Consider the following 20,547-nt stretch of genomic DNA (forward strand, 5'->3'; position numbering starts at 1 on the left):
TGTCATACCCTGGCACTCCTTAGCTATCATGACCTTAAAACGATTGTTACCTTTTTTCAGACTTGGGAACCCAACCAAATCCTTCCTTGATTATAATAGCTTGACCAATTTACAGTTACTACAACTAGACAATGTATTTTTCATCTAAGAATATCTATAACTCATCTTAGGCTACTCATGTCCAATCTCAAATCACACCACTTAACAAGTTACCAAGTCAAGGATCACATCCAACTGTGGCCATAAAACAATTACGAAACATAATTTACATCTTCACATGCCATACTACCTGGAACATCTAAAAATCCCTTAGCACTATGTGGTGTGTGTTAGCATCCTTTGCATTTCTAGGCATACTTTTCATGCCCTAGCACATCCTAGCACTCCCTGACATGCCCTGGAACTCTAGCATACCTTATCACTACCTAGCATATAACCTTGTCACACCCTCCTTACAACACTTGTAACTCACTAACACTCCCTATCACACACTCTTACCTGTTCATTTACATGCATTTTGAACTAGTTCTCCCTTGTGTTTCTGTGGCACTCCCTAACACTCCTTAACACGCATTGGCACACCCTGGCACCTGGCACATCTTGCCATGTTGCCATGGCACTCTAAAATTCCTTGGCACTACTTAGCATACCTTGTCACTCCCTCCTTAGCATACCTAGAACTCACTAATACTCCATGTCACCCACTCGTATTCATTCATTTCCATGCATTTGAAACTAGTGCTCCCTTGACTTTCCTTTGCACTCCATAACACTCCATGGCATCCATTGGAACACCCTAGCACCTGACACATCTTGTCATGTTTCCCTAGCCTCTAGCATGCCTTAACGCTACCTAGCATACCTGGTCACTCCGTCCTTAGCTCACTTGGAACTCACTGACACTTTGTGTCACAAACTCTTAATTTTTCATTTGCATGCATTAATTTGACCTAGTGCTCCCTTGTGTTTCCCTGAAACTTCCTAACACTTCCTAGCACATGTTGGTATACTCTCTCACCTAACACATCTTGGTTGCATGCCACCCTGACACTCTAACATGACTCAGCGTTGCCTAGCAAACCATGTCACTCTATCCTTAGAAAACCTTGGAACTCGGTGAAACTTCCTATCAAACACTCTTATTCGTTCATTTCCATGCATTTTGACCTAGTTATCCCTTGTGTTTCCTTCGTACTCCCTAACACTCCTTAGCACGCATTTGCACACCTTCGCTCTTGGCACATCTTGGTATTCTTCCGTAGCACTCTAACATGTCTTGGTATTACATAACATACCTTGTCACTCCCTCCTTAGCACACCTCGAACTTGCTGACACTTCATTTACATGTATTTGAAACTATTGCTTCCTTTTGTTCCCCTAACACTTGGCCCTAACACTCCCTATCATGTGTTCGTGCCACACCTTGGAACTTGGAACAAATTGGCATGCCTTAGTGTTTGGCTTGTCTTGGCATGCCTAACATGTCTTGAAACTATCTAGCATGTGTTAATAATTCCTGCCATTCCCTGGCACACCTTGGGACTCCCTAGTTTTCATGCCCTCATAGATAGCCTTACTTTCTTTGGGAGATGGGAACCTGACCAAGTCATTGTCAAAATAATTTTGTGCCCAACCCAAAGTCTCCCTTTTCTGAAATTGCTTTGACCACCCCCTTATTGTAACCATAGGATTCCCTCATGCAAGTCCTATTATGAACTTCTCCTAGCACAATTTGTCCCCCAGACACCTAGAATTCATTGACACTCCTTAACACATACTCTTATTTCTTTATTTCCATGCATTTTGACCTAATTCTCACTTGTGATTCCCTGGGACTCCCAAACACTCCTCAACATGCATTGAAAATGTCTGACACATGTTAGCATTCCTTTTCATTGCTTGGCACGCCATGAAACTCCTTAGGAATCATGCCCTCACAACTACCCTTACGTTTTTGGGACTTGAGAACCCAACCAAGCCTTTCCTTGACTACAACAACTTGCCAGAATTATGGTTACTACAAAAAGACTATTTCTTGTTCACCTAAGAATTGACTATAAATCATCTCAGGCTACTCACGTACAATTTCAACTTATCCCGCTTAACAAGTTGTAACTTACCAAGTCAAGGCTCATGTCCAACTGTGGTCATAAAACAACTGAACAACATAGTTTACATATTGACATGCCATAACACTTGGCATGTCTAACAATCCCTTTGCACTATGTGGTATGTGTTAGCACCCCCTACATTCTTTAGCATGTTTTCACACTCCCTAACACACCCTACTAGTCCCTAACATGCCTTGCCATTGCTTAGCATATAACCTTGTCACTCCCTTCTTAACACACTTGAAACTCACTAACACTCCCTATCACACACACTTATTTGAACTTTATTTCCATGCTTTTTAAGCTAGTTATCCCTTGTGTTTCCATGGCACTCCCTAACACTACTTAGCACAAATTGACACACATTGGCGCCTGGCACATCTTGGCATGTCACCCTAGTACTCTAGCATTCTTTGGCGCTACCTAGCATACCTTGTCACTCTCTCCTTATCACACCTATAACTCACTGATACTCCCTGTCACAAACTCTTATTCATTCATTTCCATGCATTTGAAACTAGTGCTCCCTTGTCTTTCTGTGGCACTTCATAGCGTGCATTGGCACATCCTAGCATGTAGCACATCTTGGCATGTTTCCTAGGCCTCTAACATGCCTTACCACTACCTAGAATATATTTTCACTCCCTCCTTAGAACACTTGGAACTCAGTAACACTTCCTATCACAAAATCTCATTCTTTCATTTCCATGCATTATTTTGATCTAGTGCTCCCTTCTATTTCCTTAGCACTCTGTAACACTTCCTAGTACACGTTGGCACACCCTGGCACTTGGAACATCTAATGTAAATGTTTCCTTGTGACTATAACATGCCTTATCACATCCTAGCGTACCATGTCACTCCCTCCTTAACATCGTAGAATTCCCTAACACTCTTTGTCACACACTCTTATTCATTCATTTCCATGCATTTTGACCTAGTGCTCCTTTGTGTTTCCCTAACACTCACTAACACTCCTTAGCACACATTGGCACACATTGGCACTTGGTACATCTTGGCATGCTTCTCTAGCACTATAGCATGCCTTAGCACTACCTAGCATACCATATCACTCCTTTCTTAGCACACTTGGAAATTGCTAACACTCTGTATCACACACTCTTATTCATTCATTTCCATGCAATTGAAACTAGTACTCCCTTGTGTTTCCTAGAGCTCCCTAATACTCCCTAGAATGCATTGGCACCACACCCTAGCACCTAACACATATTTCTATGCCTTAGCACTTGACATGCCTTAAAATTCCTAACATTCCTTGGAACTCTCTAGCATGTGTTAGAACTTCTTAGAATTCCAAAGCACAAATTGGCACTCCCTAGTTGTTATTCCCTTATAAATAACCTTGTTTTTTTCACAACTGAGGAAACCAACCAAGTCATTGAAAAAATAATGTTGTGCCTAGCCCAAAGTCTCCCTTTATCTAAATTTGTTTTTTCCAACCCCTTATCAAAATTGTAGGCCTACCTCCTGCAAGTCCTATTCTAAAATTATCCTAACAAACTTCGTCCTTGGGACACTTGGAATTCACTTACACTCCTTGGCACACACTCTTATTCATTCATTTCCATGCATTTTGACCTAATTCTTCATTGTGATCCCTAACACTCCCAAACACTCCTCAGCATGCATTCATATTGCCTGGAATGTGTTAGCATGCCTTTTCATTCCTTATCATGCCCTAGAAATCGTTAGCTATCATGCCCTCACACCTACCCTTACTTGTTTTGCAACATGGGAACCCAACCAAATCATGCCTCGACAAGAACAACTTGACCAGGCTACAGTTAATATAACTAGACTATTTCTTTTTCACCTAAGAACATTTGATAACTAATCTTGGGCTACTCATGTTGAATCTAAACTCATACAACTTAACAATTTATGAAGAGAAGGCTCATGTCCAATCGTGGCCATAAAAGAACTAAGCAACATTGTTTACATCTTGACTTGTTATAACAGTTGGAACATCTAATAATCCCTTGGCACTATGTGGTGTGTGTTAGCATCCCATGCATTCCTTGGCATGCTTTGGCACTCACTAGCACACCCTAACACTCTTTTCCATGCCCTCACATTATAGCATGTCTTGACACTGCCTGGCATATAACCTTGTCACTCCCTCAACATAATTGGAACTCGCTAACACTCCCTATCACAAACTCTTATCTATTCATTTCAATGCATTTTGAAGTAGTTCTACCTTGTGTTTCTGTGACACTCCCTAACACTTCCTGGCACACATTGGTGCACTCTGGCACTCGGGACATCTTGTCGTGTCACCCTGGCACTCTAACATTCCTTAGCACTACCTAGCATACCTTATCACTTCCTTTTTAGCACACCTAGGACTCGTTGATTCTCCTTGCCATACACTCTTATTCATTAATTTCCATGCATTTGAAACTAGTGCTCCCTTGTGTTTCCCTGAGATGCCATAACACTCCCAGGCATCCACTGACAGACCCTAACACCTGGTACATCTTTTCATGTTTCCCCAACCTATAGCATGCATTAACACTACCTAGCATACCTTGTCACTCCCTCCTTAGCACACTTGTAACTCACTGGCTCTTCTTGTCACAAAATATTATTCATTCATTTGCATTCATTAATTTGACCTAGTTCTCCCTTGTGTTTCATTGGCCCTTCCTAACACTTCCTAGCACATGATGGCACACCTTGGCACCTAGCACAAATTTATGGGGTCTTTTATGTGACTAGATCACTAGCACTGAAATCCATCCTTACAATGGATGGTTCAACATCTTGATGATCCATATCCTATTGAACATAACTTTTGTATTAGTTATTTCTTTAATTGCAACACCTCCAGTAGATATTAATGGTGTTCATGAGCCTATTTATGGTTCTTTTATTTATGGAAACAATATTATCTCCAACGCCATTTTTCAATGAATGGTTACACAATAGGGACCCTATGAGCTAATCATTCATGTTGTCGATGTACTGTCCACATGACACAAAAATTAGATGGTCTATCATAAACAAACAATATATGATGGGTTTCATATATACCCAACTATTGTGCTATACAACAACCCCCCATTTCTTAATTTTTTACACAAAAGACTTTAATTAGAAATGGGTCCCTTTTTAATAAACTTAGTAAATTAGTGATTCAATAAAATCACTTGCATGGCATTAACCATATAACACATGAAAGCCCTTATCAAAAGGCTCAATACAATTGAACTCCTATCTAAAAAAATTTTTGATAAAATGTGAAGTATCCTTTTGAAAAGTCATCATAAATAATTCTTCAATGTGATAAAGAGATCAAAGATCGCATATCGCAATAATAATGCACTCATAAAAGGTCCTCATTAAAACCTCCGATCTGATAACCTAATTTCAATCGACAGTCAGAGGTATCATACAACATATAGCAAGAAGGACTTAAAATCCCCCGATTGCGATATTATAAAGAAAGGTGCTCATTTAAAGGAAACCTCACTAAAAGGTATTGGTTTTGAATATAAATTTTAAAAGAAATAAACTATTCGTTGAACATATCCCGCCTTATTATATTTTCCTTTATTTCAATCGGAGCTATTAATCTGAAGCGTTAAGCTCGACCCATTGAATCTCTCGATTGCAATTCATGATTTATCATTGATCGCTGATTGGGGAAATCTAAAGACATGCTTGAAAGGATCATTAAGCATATGGCCGATGCAACGAGTAAGTATGACATTTATTTATTACAATTGGCCAATATGATGGCTATTAATTTCACAGTTAAGGGTGAATCCTTCGAGGATTTCGCCCATGGTGATTCTTAAATACATTGGGTTTATAATATGTGAATTACCTTAAATGTTTTCATTCCGTTTTAGCTTTCAGCACAAATATTACTTTGTTACATTTTCCATTGTCTGTGCAGAGCTACTATAAGCTTATGAATCTGGAACAGATGGGAAAGAAGGTGAAGAAAGCCAAGGCCTTTATCATAGTTAAAGAACCAAGCCAACCAGAGCCGTATAAGAAAGGATTGATATCAGATACGACTTGCCTTGGTTTAGGAAAAGAAAGCTGGGAGAGTGTCTATAATCTACTAGAAGTGGAAGAGCCTAATGAACTCGAAGAAGAAGCAACTGCAGATTCTACAAGAAAATCAGAAAATACATTGAAAGAATTGGCCTTCTCATTCCTACACAGGATAGCAGCACGTGCAAAGGTTTTTCCATAAAATGACATGGTTAGATGGATTGTTGAAAGTATTGCAACTACAGACAGGATGTTTAGTGTAGCCAAAGGAAAAGTGTTCGGGTCGTTCAGAGCAGAGGATCTCAAACAAATGTGTCATTTACCCAAGCTAGAGAAGTATTATAATAAAGCATTCTTAGAAGCTTTTGCGAAGGAAAACGACATTGAATCAGACCCCATCAGGCAATGGAGACACTTCCTTAGTGATCTGATAATCACTCTATGAGTGATCTAAATTTGAAGATTTATTAAACAAAAGGTATTACAGACTCATGTGTTGGTGTGTGTGTTCTATGTTATTGGAGCAATGGATCGATCAGATTGCCAATACACAGAAAATAAGTGGAAAGACAGTAGAGAAATACAGTAAGTAACACAAAGACACAAGCAATTTTAATAAGGAGTTCACCCTATTCTCTAGGGCTACGTCTCCGGTCCAGCTTCAGTGGTGGCCTTGTTTTATTGTGTCTTACAACAAAGAAATTACAATACAGGGACTCAATATGAGTTCTCCTGACAATAGATTTTTCTTGGAAGGGTGGTTCTTGGATTCCCCAAGCCACTCGGAGTACACAGACTCGTTCTCTTCCTACTAGCTCTGTGACCCTTGGTCTACAGTAGAAAGAGCCAATTGTGATGCTCAATCCACACAGATTCCTCTATGGGAAGGCTTGAATCTTCAAGCTCTCTGGTGCTCGACGCTGCCTGTGGTCAGCTCAGCCCTCTGTCTCCTTTGCTTGGCTTTACTGCTCTCTGTGTTCAGTCCTCCTCTCAGGGTGCACTATTCACTGTCTCTCTTGGTCGCTCGGACTCTTCTCAATCCCCCTTCTTATTCTTCTTCTTCTTCTTCTTCTTCTTAGTTCGACTGTCTCTGTTCATGGCTTTAGCCATTCGATCCCTATGCCTATTCAGTTCCTTTCCCACCTGCGTCAATTCACCTTCTGCAGCTGGGCTTGGAGTTCCCTGTTTGACGTCAGCATGAATGCTCGGGAAGTGGCCACGTGTCTCCATCTAACTGGTGCCGGCATGCTTCGTCGGTTTGGTTCTTTTGTTACACTGTGTCTGCATTGTTTTTCTACCGTGACGGTCAAACGAACTCCAAATCCCTTTAGAACGTGGCTTAATCCCCTGCCGATTCCGCTTCCTCCATCGGGCGCAATCTCAGTTGTCCGATTTGGGCTCCTCCAGATCCAATGTCATATGCATGTCGAGCGCGGTTGACTTGCTCAACCGATAATCCGTGATCACGACAGCTTTTCTCTCACCTCCACTGCCATGCGTCGATCGCTGAGTAGGATCACTCCGCTCTCCTCCATAACCTCTTACTGTTCAAGGGCGCCCCGATCAATACCACCAGTTTTCCAGAGTGTGGGTCCCGCCTTTGTCCTTTATCGCTTTTTGTTTCTCCACCCGTCATTCTCCAGCTCCCAACGTGATCGAGTGCTTAAGGCTTTTCCACTTTAGCCCATTGTGCATCAAAATTGCCTCCTTTTCCTGATCCGGGGCTCCCAGGGGTTGTTTTGGCCTCTTGCGCAGTCTCCATTGGCCTTGGTTAGCGCGCTTTGACCGAGGTCCTAGTCGTTCTACGTTGGTGGCCATTGCCACTGGTTCAAGGCATTTTTGATCGTTGTTTTAGAATTTTCAAGGATTTTTTTGACTCGATACAGTCAAGGTTCTTGACAGTCTTTTGTGGATCCGATTCGGATCACGGCCTCCCTACTGAAAAAGCTTTCGAACCACCAAAAGTTGGTTTTCTTCAAGCATCAACTAAGTGAGTAAACTGTTGTCTCACCTGTCCAATCTCAATCCATTTTGCACTACTCGGCTTCAAACCCTTAAGCCCAATCCTGAGGTATTCCACTTGTCCACTGCATGTCATTCTTTCCTTTCTATCCAGCACTGTATCTTTTTACAACTCATTAATATATTTAGGTAGCGGGTCGTCAACAGAAGGTAATTGACTCTGCTCTTCAGGTTCCTCAATCATTGAAGGTTCAAACAACCTCAAACAGTCTACATTTACGACTGAGTAGATGTGCATGTAAGCTGGTAACTCAAGGCGGAAGGCATTTTCACCAATTTTCTCAAGTATCCTGAAGGGTTCATACCTGATAGGTTTTAGCTTTTTACCTTCACCTTGCATCCTGTCCTTGCTGATATACATCCAGACTTGGTTTCAAAGTTGAAAACTATGCTCCATCTGATGCTTATCATGCCTAGCCTTGTACTTGGCCTGGCTCCTTTCCAGCTGTTCCTATACTACTTGGTGGATCTCATGGATCTGTTCAATGAACCTAGTTTCCTTGTCCACATCACTGTGTCTATCAACCATGGTATCTTTACCAAAGACAAAATTCAAAGGAGACCTTGATATGGAACCAAAACAGGTCTCAAAAGGAGATCTTTGTGTAGAAGAGTCTTTGGCTCTATTGTAAGCATGCTGCACATAACAAAAGTGTTCATCCCAAAGCTTAGGATGTTTGCTGCAATATCCTTGTAGTAACTGGATCACCGTCCTGTTAACTACTTCTGTTTGGCCATCTATTTGTGGATGAAAAGTTGTGCTTTTCTTCAAATTGGTGTCCATTAGTTCCCATAGACCTGACCAAAACTTCCCTACAAATCAGGTGTCTCGATTAGATACAATAGAAGTGGGTAATCCAAAATCAACCCATACATGTTCAAAGAATAATTTTGCAATTTGTTCAGCTGTAATCTATTTACTACAGGGTATCAAGATACACATTTTGCTGAACCTATCCACAACAACATACAGATAATCATGACCTTTCCTAGATTTAGGCAGTCCTCCAACAAAATCCATGGAAATGCTTTCCCAAGGGTGAGAAGGAACTGGTAATGGAGTGTATAAGCTTAGTTTTTTGTTACTGGGCTTGCTTTTCGCACATCCCTTCACATATCTAGAAATTGTCTCATTCATTTTCGGCCAATAGCAGAACCTTTGCAGCTGTGCAACTGTTTTAGTTACCCTAAAGTGACCTGATATTAGAGAAGTGTGTGCTTCCCTAATTATTTTACTCTCTCAGTTTGTGGAATGCAGAGTTTCGCACAATGATATAAGAGTCGGTCCTTCACATGATAGTCCAATTCTTCTACTCTTTTGCCTTGACTCAAAGTTGCATATACATCTTGAAAATCCATGTCCTGAGCATACTATTCTATGTAGCTTTCATGCAGCACAGAATTATGCTTAAGTATGGTAGATGAATTTATAATGGGTCTTGATAACATGTCTGCAACCTTGTTATGTATGCCCTTTTTATATATAATGACTAAATGAAACTATTGTAGAAAACCAATCCATCTGTAATGTCTTGATTGTTGCAACTTAGTTTGGGAGTGTAGGTATTGAAGTGGCTGATGATCAGTATGTATTACTATTTCTTTGCCCATTAAGTAATGTTTCCACTTTTTCACACTCTGAACTAATGCATACAATTCTTTATCATAGGTAGGATAGTTAACTACTGTAGGACTAAAAGTCTCAGAATGATAGCATATGGGTTTACCGTGCTGTGTCAACACTGCTCTCATGGCATAGTCACTGGCATCAGTTTGGATCTCAATGGTCTTTGTAGATCTGGCAGTGCTAGTACAGGTGCTGTACTAATCTTTTCTTTCAAGGTGTCAAACGCTATCTGCTGTTTTCCTTCCCACTGAAACACCTTGTTCAATCCTATCAAAGCATGTAAGGGAGCTACAATTGAGGAAAAATTTGAAATTAACTTCCTCCAATATTGTGCTGCTCCTAAGAAGCTTCTCACTTCTGTAGTAGATTGGGGTTTAGGCCAGTTTACAATGACTACCACTTTAGAGGGATCTATTTTCAATTCACCTCCCCCTACTATGTGACCCAAATAATTTAGAGAGGTTTTGCCAAATTCACATTTGGAGAGTTTAACATAAAGTTTTTCTCTTCTCAAAACATCTAATGTCTGCTTAACATGCTTTAAGTGTTCTTCCACATTTTACTAAAAATCAGAATGTCATCAAGATACACAATAACAAAATCATCAAGAAAAGGTCTGAGTACATCATTCATTAATCTCATGAAAGTAGCAGGAGCATTAGTTAGGCCAAAAGGCATAACTAGCCATTCATACAATCCTTGCTTTGTTTTGAAAGAAATCTTCCATGTATCTTGCTTTGCAACTTTGACTTGATGGTATCCACTGTGAAAATCCAGCTTGCTGAAGTAAACAACTTCTTCAATTGATCTAAAAGATCATCTATGTGAGGAAGGGGATAATGATTTTTTATTGTTATCTTATTCAATGCTCAGTAGTCAATGCACATTCTCCACGAGCCATCTTTCTTTCTCACCAAGACAATGGGTGACCCACATGGTGATGTGCTAGGCCTGATGAACCCTTTCTTAAGCAACTCCTGCACCTGCTTGTCTAAAGCAGACAACTTGTACATCCCAATGTTAGGCAAAGGAACATCTTGCTGCAAAATAATATCATGTACTATTCCCTTTTTGGGTGGCAGACCTTTAGGTTCTTGAAATAAGACATCATAATCTGAACCAATATTTTCTATATCAGCTTGTTGATCAGCATTACAGCCCCCAAATACATTGGTTTTATCAGATTTCTTTTCCTTTACAACCATTAGTAAGAACTGTTTGCATGAATTTATCATTCTTTTCATCTATCCTAAGTTGATGAGAGTATAGTTATTCTTGAGCTTATGAGCCCTTACAAAGTATTCGATTCCATCTTTAACAAGTAGATACTTATTCTCAGCTCTATAGAAAATAGCTTTTCTATCATACAAGTAGGGACTTCCTAAAACAATTCCACATATATCTAAAGGAATTACATCTAACTCAACCTCATCTACAAATGTTGACCCAAAAGAAAACTTGAGTTTGCACTGTCTAGTCACTTGTAGTTGTGCTTTATCATTCAACCATCCTAATGGGTATGGCTTCTTATGAGGTGTAGTTGCTAATCCCAATTTATTTACAATTGCTTCAGAAATCAGATTTACTTGTGAGCCACTATCAAACAAGGTATCAATCTTTTGATTTTTGGAAACAACTCGAATATGGAAAAGCTCATGCCTTTTTCTCTCATGTTCTCCATCAATAACAGATTGAACAAAATTACTAGTAGATGCTTCAGAATTCTTACCTTTTATACCTGTGGCTACAATGCTTGTTTCATCTCCTGAGTCTGACCCCAAATCTTTCTGAATAGCTACAACAGTCTTCTTCTTCTTGCCCTCAGACTTCTTAGGTCTCAACTCTAGATGTAGAATCCAACAGTGCTCATCATCATGCCCCTCCTTTTTACAGTGAGTGCATGAAGCTTTGCCTTTTTGTGTAGTGTTAGCCTTCCTTGCTTTCCACTTCTACTTCTTTTTCTCCTTGATCTTTCTTACAGTGGGTTGGGATGGTCCCCCAACTTTTGGATTTCCATTCTTTCCTCTAGCTTCTAGATGAGTAGCTTGTATAGATACCTCATCTATACTAGTGGGATTAAACATGAGGATGGTATGCCTCATGTAGCTGTGTAGACCACCAATGTTCTTCAAAAGAGTCTTTGGTGAGTCTAATGAGATACCCAACAACAATGCTCTCTTTCTGAACTCTTGAGCATTCCCTTGTACACTTTGGCTTTTCATCTGCTGAAGAGTTTTCCAACTCATCATGGCTTGTTGCATGTAGGCCAATGGATAGAACTACTTTTTGATTGCAGCAACAAATTCACTCCAGACAAAGATGGTCTTACCATGTATTTTCATATCAGCTTGGGTTCTGCCTTCCCACCAAACCAAGGCAGTGCCTCCTAGGCGTAGGCTTGCCAGTTGAATCTTACTCTTGTTTGAGTCTATGTTTTGTACCCTGCAATACACATCAATTTGTCTAATCCAATTGTGCAACTTTTCAGCATTTAGCTCTCCATTGTATATAGGCAAATCAAATTTAACATCTAACTTAATCAAAGATGCTTTCTTATTATGCACAGGGCTATTAGAAGGTGTGAGAAAGCTTTCCTCTTTCCCCTTTCCTTTGGAGTGGTCATGGGAATGCGACTCTTCTTTTTCTTTATCTTGCTTAGAACCTGATGAATCTTTGTCCCTATGCTTTCTAAAGTCCCTATACATTTCTTTGACCATAGACATTATAGCTAGGAAACTTTCTATGAATTGAGGGTCTAGCCCTATGGAACCTTCCTCTGACATTGTCTTCCGAGAATAGACTCTCCCAATTTCAGGATTAGTTTCCACCAACTCTCCTTCTCCTAATTTGAGCTTTGATCTAGTGAGCATTCACAGCTAAACCCAACAAAAGCTTGTCTAACCTTACGGCCTAGAGCTTTGATACCACTTGACTTGATAATCATCCTATGAGTGATCTTAGTTTGAAGATTTATTAAACAAAATGTATTACAGACTCATGTGCTAGTGTGTGTGTTCTATGTTATTGAAACAACGGATCGATCAGATTGCCAATACATAGAAAATAAGTGGAAAGATAGCAGAGAAATATAGTAAGCAACACAAAGACACAAATAATTTTAATAAGGAGTTCACCCTACTCTCCAGGGCTACGTATCTGGTCCAGCTTCAGTGGTGGCCTTGTTTTATTGTGTCTTACAATAGAGAAATTACAATACAGGGACTCAATATGAGTTCTCCTGACAGCAGATTTTTCTTAGTAGGGTGGTTCTTGGATTCCCCAAGCCACTCAGAGTACACAGATTCATTCTCTTCCTACCAGCTCTGTGACCCTTCGTCTACAGTGGAAAGAGCCAACTGTGATGCTCAATCCAGATAGATTACTCTATAGGAAGGCTTGAATCTTCAAGCTCTCTGGTGCTCGATGTTGCCTGTGGTCAGCTCGGCCCTCTGTCTCCTCTGCTTGGCTTTACTAATCTCTGTGCTTAGTCCTCCTCTCAGGGTGCACTGTTCATTGTCTCTCTTGGTTGCTCAGACTCTTCTCAATCCCCCTTCTTCTTCTTCTTCTTCTTCTTCTTAGTTCGACTGTCTCTGTTCATGGCTTTAGCCATTTGATCCCTATGCCTGTTCGATTCCTCTCCCGCTTGCATTGATTCACCTCCTATAGTTGCACTTGGAGTTCCCTGTTCAGCGTCAACATGAACACTCGGGAAGTGGTCACGTGTCTCCATCTAAATGGTGCCAGCATGCTTCATCGATTCGGTTCTTCCGTTACGCCGTGTATGCTTTCTTTTTCCACCATGGTAGTCAAACAGACTCCAAATCCCTTCAAAATGTGGCTTAATCCCCTGTCGATTCTGCTTCCTCCATCAGGCGCAATCTGAGCCATCTGATCTGGGCTCCTCTAGATCCAACGTCATATGCACGTTGAGTGTGGTTGACTTGCTTGACCGATAGCGCGCGATCATGACAATTTTTCTCTCACCTCTGCTGCCATGCGTCGATCGCTGAGTGGGATCGCTCCGCTCTCCTCCAAAACCTCTTACCGTTGAAGGGCACCCCGATCAATACCGTTGTTTTTCCAGAGCGCGGGTCCGGCCTTTGTCCTTTAGCACTTTTTGTTTCTCCGCCTGCAGTTCTCCAGTTCCCAACGCGACCGAGTGCTTAAGGCTTTTCCACTTTAGCCCTGTTTGACCAGCGAAGCACTAATCGCACATCAAAATCGCCTCCTTTTCCCGATCTGGGGCTCCCAGGGGCTATTTTGGCCTCCTGCACAGTCTCCATGGGCCTCGGTCAGCGCGCTTTGACCGAGGTCCTCTTCATTCTATGTTGGCGGCCATTGCCAATGGTTCAAGGCATTTTTGATCGCTGTCTTGGAATTTTCAAGGATTTGTTCAACTCGATACAGTCAAGGTTCTTGACAGTCTTTTGTGGATCTGATTCAGATCACCAAGCAAACAAAAGCACGAGACATCGAGTATGTACTCTGTAGATTCATTAGCCTCTCCTTATTGTTATGCTGGTGCATTAATATGCAGACTCTTCGGAGTCCATAATTTTTCTATTTTCTTTATAAATATGGTTCCTTTAATGGAAGTTGCAGTTCATGGCTATATTATGGAATGGGAAAACATTCTGTCCGACAGAATGGACACTGAGATACTTTAATATAGAAGAAATAGGTTTGTGGTTTCTCGAGTTACATCTCCTTTTTACTTGAATGCCTATATTATGGACACCATCTGTTTTAATTCTGAATATCCTATTCTTGGATGGAAATGGACTCCCTAGGATCCCAATCCCGTTCACATCTATCATAAGCAGCAGTCGACCTAACAGCAGTGGGTAGCTGGTTTGGAGAAGAGAAATTCACCTATACAAGGCTTTTCGTCAATCTCATTGATCCTCATGTTCTTCCTCTGTACATCCTTGATAAACTATTGGCCCGAGAATTAGCATATCAGATAACAGTTCTAAGAATGTCAAAGACCCTTAGGGATTCCAAGAAACACATGTGGCCTACTTTTCTACTTCGGTGTGGCTCCTTTTCTCTACATGATTATAAACATGCAGAGAAAGAGGCTGAGAAAATCAAGTTGTTAAATCTTGCAACTATTCCAAAAGGGCAGTATGACCCTAAAAAGGTTGCCTATAATGTTACTTCTTAGGCTAAAATTTCTAGATTTGATCATGAAGAGGATAGCTTTGACGACTTGTTTTCTTCAGCAGAACTATTTTTCCAGGTCAAAGGATTGGCTAAGACTAAATTGGGAATAGGAGGATTAGAAAAATTCAATAGGCTCAGGGCCCAGAGATTGGAAACCATACCTTTAGATTTATTAGCTACAACCTCAATGGTTCAACCACAAGGCCACAATGAACAGAAAATCACTAAGAATGCTCCCGAAATGGAGAAGGTTCCTGAGAAGAAAAAGACACCAGAACAGGAGCAGAAGTAGGTTACAGTTAATGAACCCCTTGATACACACATTAATGTTGACACTATGTTGTTCAAGGAATGGGAAAAAATTGATTCTATCATCAGTAATCTATAGAATACCCAAGGGTTAAGTACACCAGAGGTGTCTACAACACAGAAAATAGTAGTCAACATAGTTCGATTGCAAGAACAAGTGGCCCACCCAAGTTCCATAAAGAAATTGAGATCATCCCTGAAAACCCCACTGATGAAATTGTTTTGTATGTAGAAGAGATACCGCCACTACATCTATTCTACAACCCTAAGCATAGGGCTATAGTTAAAAGACAGAGGAAACATAGGAAAATTGATCACTCTCCTCTTTTGAGTCCTCAGATGGAAATGATGAATTTGGTATGGAGGGAGGAAGTAAATCCCTCTGAAGATTTAACCAAACTTTCTCAATATGCGGAGCATATATAGTGGCAACAATAGATAAGGTTTCAGAGGTTAATCATTTATTGAAAGAAAAAGATCAGGCATTCACTCAGCTAGAGGCACAATCGATAGAGTGGCAAAAAAAAATAGAGCAACTAGAACAGTAGTTGGTGGAATAGAGACAACTTAATGAGAAATTGAATGAGCAATTAATTAATGAAAATCAGAGAATTGATGAATAGGCCATCCTTAAGCAGCAAGAGTTATCCCAAGCATTGAGAAAACTACAACTATTTAACGAGCAAGTGAATAAATCAAAAGAAGAGAAAATCGCTCAAAAGAAGGATCAAATAGAGCAATTCAAAGGATATCCCAAGGTAGAATAATTCAGAACTGAAGCCTTGGAGATGACCAAGGCTCTATCTCAGCAGTTTGACCTTCTGTGTTATAATATCTCATTGGTTGTTCGTTTATGTGATATCTGAGTAGCAATGATCGATAAATCAATAGGTGCAAGACTTGAGCTAGAGAAGGCAGATGAAAGCTTAGCAAAGTTCCTATCTTGGAAAGATTAAAATGAAGGAAAAGTTGCCAACCTATCAAAGATACATGAATCACATAAAGAATTCTATTTTCCAAATGGGAGTCTCAGTTAATGAAAGCTGAGAGAGCTAGATCCAGATGAAGATCAACGACAAATAATTTGATTGAATTAATCAATAACAATCTATATTATGTAATCCAATAACAGAATGCTCTCAAGGAAAACTCCCACAGGTGAAAGCATTAGAAGAACAGTGGAAATAGGAGATAATGCATAGAGAAAAACTGATCAGAGGCATTCACAGCTTAACATGGGAAACGTTTTGGTTTTTCCTTGTAAAACCACATAGTCAGCGAATGACCATGAAGTGTCTCATAGATGCGGTCAATCACATGATCCCCAAACTTGCCAATGCCACATTTGTAGCTCAGTTACACTCTCGTATGAGTCAACCACCAGAGGTCCAACCAATGCTTGCCATTTTTCAACTCCAATCACAAGAAGATAAGCCGATTCAATGAATCCCTTCAACCGACTGCAGCACTACTAGTTCAAGATGAACTCCATATTTTTATGTTTTGGTTATACTAGTGCATAACATATTTCTTTCATAGCTTGTTCTTTTTGTAGTATTTAAAGACCCTTTCATGTTTTTAGAAAGGGTCCTCATTTTTTGTATTAAGACTTAAGTTGGGGGTTTCACTACTATGCTTCTGATATATTTATTTTTATAAAAGACTGGACTTGAATTCAGAATTTTGACAAAGAAGGCTTTTATGAGATATGCACTTTTGCTTCCTATGAAAGCATTCTCAAAGTAGAAGACAAAATTTGAATTTGTTTCACATCAGAGGAGATCCAAATGCATACGGTACTACTATCTATGTTTTCTCTTTATGTTTTTATGTGAATTAAGCATTTATCAACTTTGCTATTATTGATGTGTATATGTTTCTACAACAATTCTTTAACCTTTCACTATTGAATGTTTTTGAATTGTCATCTTTCATATATATATGTCAGTGATATATTATGGTTAGTGCGATAACGTTTTAATTATTACTTTGTTCAATTAATTGAACAAAGTAATTATCATATGAATGCATATTTTTATTTATGAGTATGTCATCTTTATGTTTACTTGTCAATAAGAACAATCAAGAATCACACTAAGATAAAGAATTCTTGGGATAGATTAATTATCTTTACATATTTTTTCATTTTAGAATAGAACACTTATCATTCCCATTATATATTACCAACCAATCATCCATCCACTCATATATCACTCGGAAACTGGTCCCATTACATCCAGTCGGAGCCACCACACCAAATTGAAAAGGATCTGCTTTAAGGTCCGGAACGGGTGGTTTTCCCCGATGTTGATGCATTGATTTTTTAGGCATCAACATTTTTGGTGCTAGAAGGAGGGCATGAAATATGAATGGAAAGCAAGTTCAAATCTATAGCCCATTCTAAGAGTAAATCTCCCTCCGCCTCACCTCCGACTTCTCCCTTGCATTCTCAATCTCTAATTTCTAAGCGAGAAGTGGAGAAAGCAACAACCACTGTTGAACCCCCAAAAAAATTAGATAAATCCACTCTTGGACCTTCTGAAGTTCAGTCTCTAGTTCATAAACTTCAAGGATTTTCAATATAACCACAGAAATCTGAGTAATCTCAAGGTAGTGTGACTTCACAATACATTCCTTCCCATCCTCTTACCAGACTACAAAGCGAAAAGCTTGGTATTGAACCTACAGAATTATCTTTGCCTAAAAGGAAAAGAGAAAAGAAGACACCTGAAGGGTATGATAGTGAGACTCTTTCATCATCATCATCCATTTCATCTTCTCCATTGCAAAGTCAACCATCCACTCCTCCACTCCATATTGTTGTTCAACAAGGTACTGGAACTTCAACATCTTCTTCCCGACCACTAGGAACTTCATCTGCGCTTTCCTTTGTTAGTAGCTCAATAATGGCTCAAAGACCATGGAACAATCCAGGGGTAGTCACATTGCCTACACCCTTGAGTCAATTTCCAGCTCATCCAAAAAATGGCTGCCAAATTTTAACCTAGAAACAAGCATACTAGTAGAAGAACATATAAACAACTTTATGTTGTCAGCAAACTTAAAAGGAGTAACAGAAGAAGATGTGGTTGTTAGGCTTTTCCCATATACTTTCCAAGGAGTAGCTGGGTCTTGGCATTTTTGATTACCATCAGGATCCATTACTAGTTGGAACATTTTTCAAGAGCAATGCTTGACTAAATTCGGAGATGACAGGTCAACAACGACATTAATCAACGATATCTCAAATCTCAACATCGAGCAAAGAGAACCAGTGAAAGATTTTAATTCACAATTTCATAAGCTCTTAAATAAGATTCCTACTGCTTGTAAACCTAGTGAAGAGGTTCGAAGTGAATGGTACATATAGGCCTTACCTTCAAACATAGCAATCTTTGTTGACAGTGCTGCAAAGCCCACTTTAGTAGAAAATATGAAAGAAGAAATCGCTGTTGAAAAATGTATCATTGCCTTAGGAAGAAAACTGCCCTTGAAGAGTGAAAGTCCAAAAAAGTTACTTTTAAAGATGATTCAAAGAAGAAAATGGCTAAAGATCCATATGATATGGAAGGTCTACAAAAGGTTTTAAAGACTATGTCAAATGAGATGGTAGAAATTAAAAACAAGTAGCTGAGACCTTCACTGAGAAGCCATTTAGAAACTTCAAAAGACCTGAATAAAAACCACCTAATGCTATATCTAATGCAGAATCAGATCTATGTATCGATCTTCTCAATCTGTGTCCTTAATGAAATATACCTCATAATACGAGGGTGTATTCGGCCCGAAGATGTAATTCACAACGGTTATGGAGGGGTGGATTGTGTGGAAGTGACGATTGAAAGGAATTGTATTGTTCCAACATTTCTTGTCGACTTCAAGGCTCAAAGCACAGTTTATTGAGAATTCATCTACAAAAGAATTTCACTTACCCACCATCTTCATCAAAGTTCTAGAGAATGATGAAGAGGAAGATACAATCTTATCATCTGAGGAAACTGAGAAAGAAGAGGTTGTAGAATGTCATGGTATGTGGGACTTCATCTTGCCCAATTCATTTACTAAAAATGAACAAGAAGCTTTCCCAGTAAGTACCATGAGTAAAGGAGCCACTAAACCTGTTCAACCAACTCAAAAGAAGAATAATATGGGTCCTACTACCAAAGATAAGGTTCTCACAAAGAAGTCTACAACAGTACCTAATCAAAATCAGCCATCATCTTCCAATCCACCTTCATCATCTAAGACATTAGTAGTTGCTGACTCTATGGATTACAACATCACTGAAGTGAAGAAAACTAGAGCAAATATCTCTATATTTGAGCTTAGCAAGCTCAAGCATCAACAGAAATTGCTACTCAAAGAATTAAATTCAGTACCTTCTTCTCCTCTTCAAAATGTTGTACTATCCAAGGCAGTTGATGGAACAGGTAAGACGCCATTCGATAGAGTAGAAGTTACTGATGCTGTGTTGATAGGAGATAGATCTAATTCTCATACCCCTCCTTTCCTCTTGACCCGTGAAATCTACAATAGAAACTTGCACAATTTCTTGATAGATTCATGGGCTTCATCAAATATAATTCCAACTTCAGTCTGTTCAAAATTGAATATTGAGCCTCAAAAATCTGCAGTGCATATTGTTCAGTTGGATAGAACTAAGGTCCAAGTATTGGGGAAAATCAATTCAGTTACCATTAGGTTATCAGCTAATCCAACAGTAGTTCAGAGAATTGATATATTGATTGCTAACATCTTTGAGTTTTATTGTTTAATCCTATGTAGGGATTGGTATGAGAAACTCCATGGTTACATTTCTACCAATTGGTTTCATATGTGGCTTCCCTACAAAGGGAAGCCAAATCAGATCAAGATCGATCGGGAGAAACATATGACTCATACTATAACAGAATTTGAGCAAGAAAACCATCCCATAGCATTAAACAATAACATCCTTGGCAACTACTCATCTGAATCATTCTTTGGTAATTTTAATGCTCAATCATCACGCTTCTCACAATAGTTTCACATCTCAAATAGAAAATTTTTCTCATATGGATACATCAAGGTGTGTTAATATTGTTGAGGAAATTGTAAATAAAACTGTAGATAAACCTGTATTTTGGTTCTTATATTTTGATGGGTCAAAATCTAATGACAGTGTAGGAGCAGGATGTATTTTAGTTAGTACTGAAGGAGGAAAAACTATGTTATCCTGTAGACTAGAATTTGAGTGTACAAATAATACTGCCAAATATGAGGCGTTGATTCAAGGAATTTAT

The 20,547-nt window shown here is 39.5% G+C and overlaps 1 pseudogene; it reads left to right on the forward strand.

The window, feature by feature from the left end:
* Positions 1-5,819: 5,819 nt before the first annotated feature.
* LOC149167256 (uncharacterized) overlaps positions 5,820-20,547 on the forward strand; it is a 62,714-nt pseudogene continuing 47,986 nt past the window's right edge.

Source organism: Pinus tabuliformis, chromosome 5_1, assembly GCF_031772625.1.
Source record: "Pinus tabuliformis cultivar Carrire ecotype Pingquan chromosome 5_1, CPIR1, whole genome shotgun sequence".
In the NCBI taxonomy this organism is placed as follows: Eukaryota; Viridiplantae; Streptophyta; class Pinopsida; order Pinales; family Pinaceae; genus Pinus; species Pinus tabuliformis.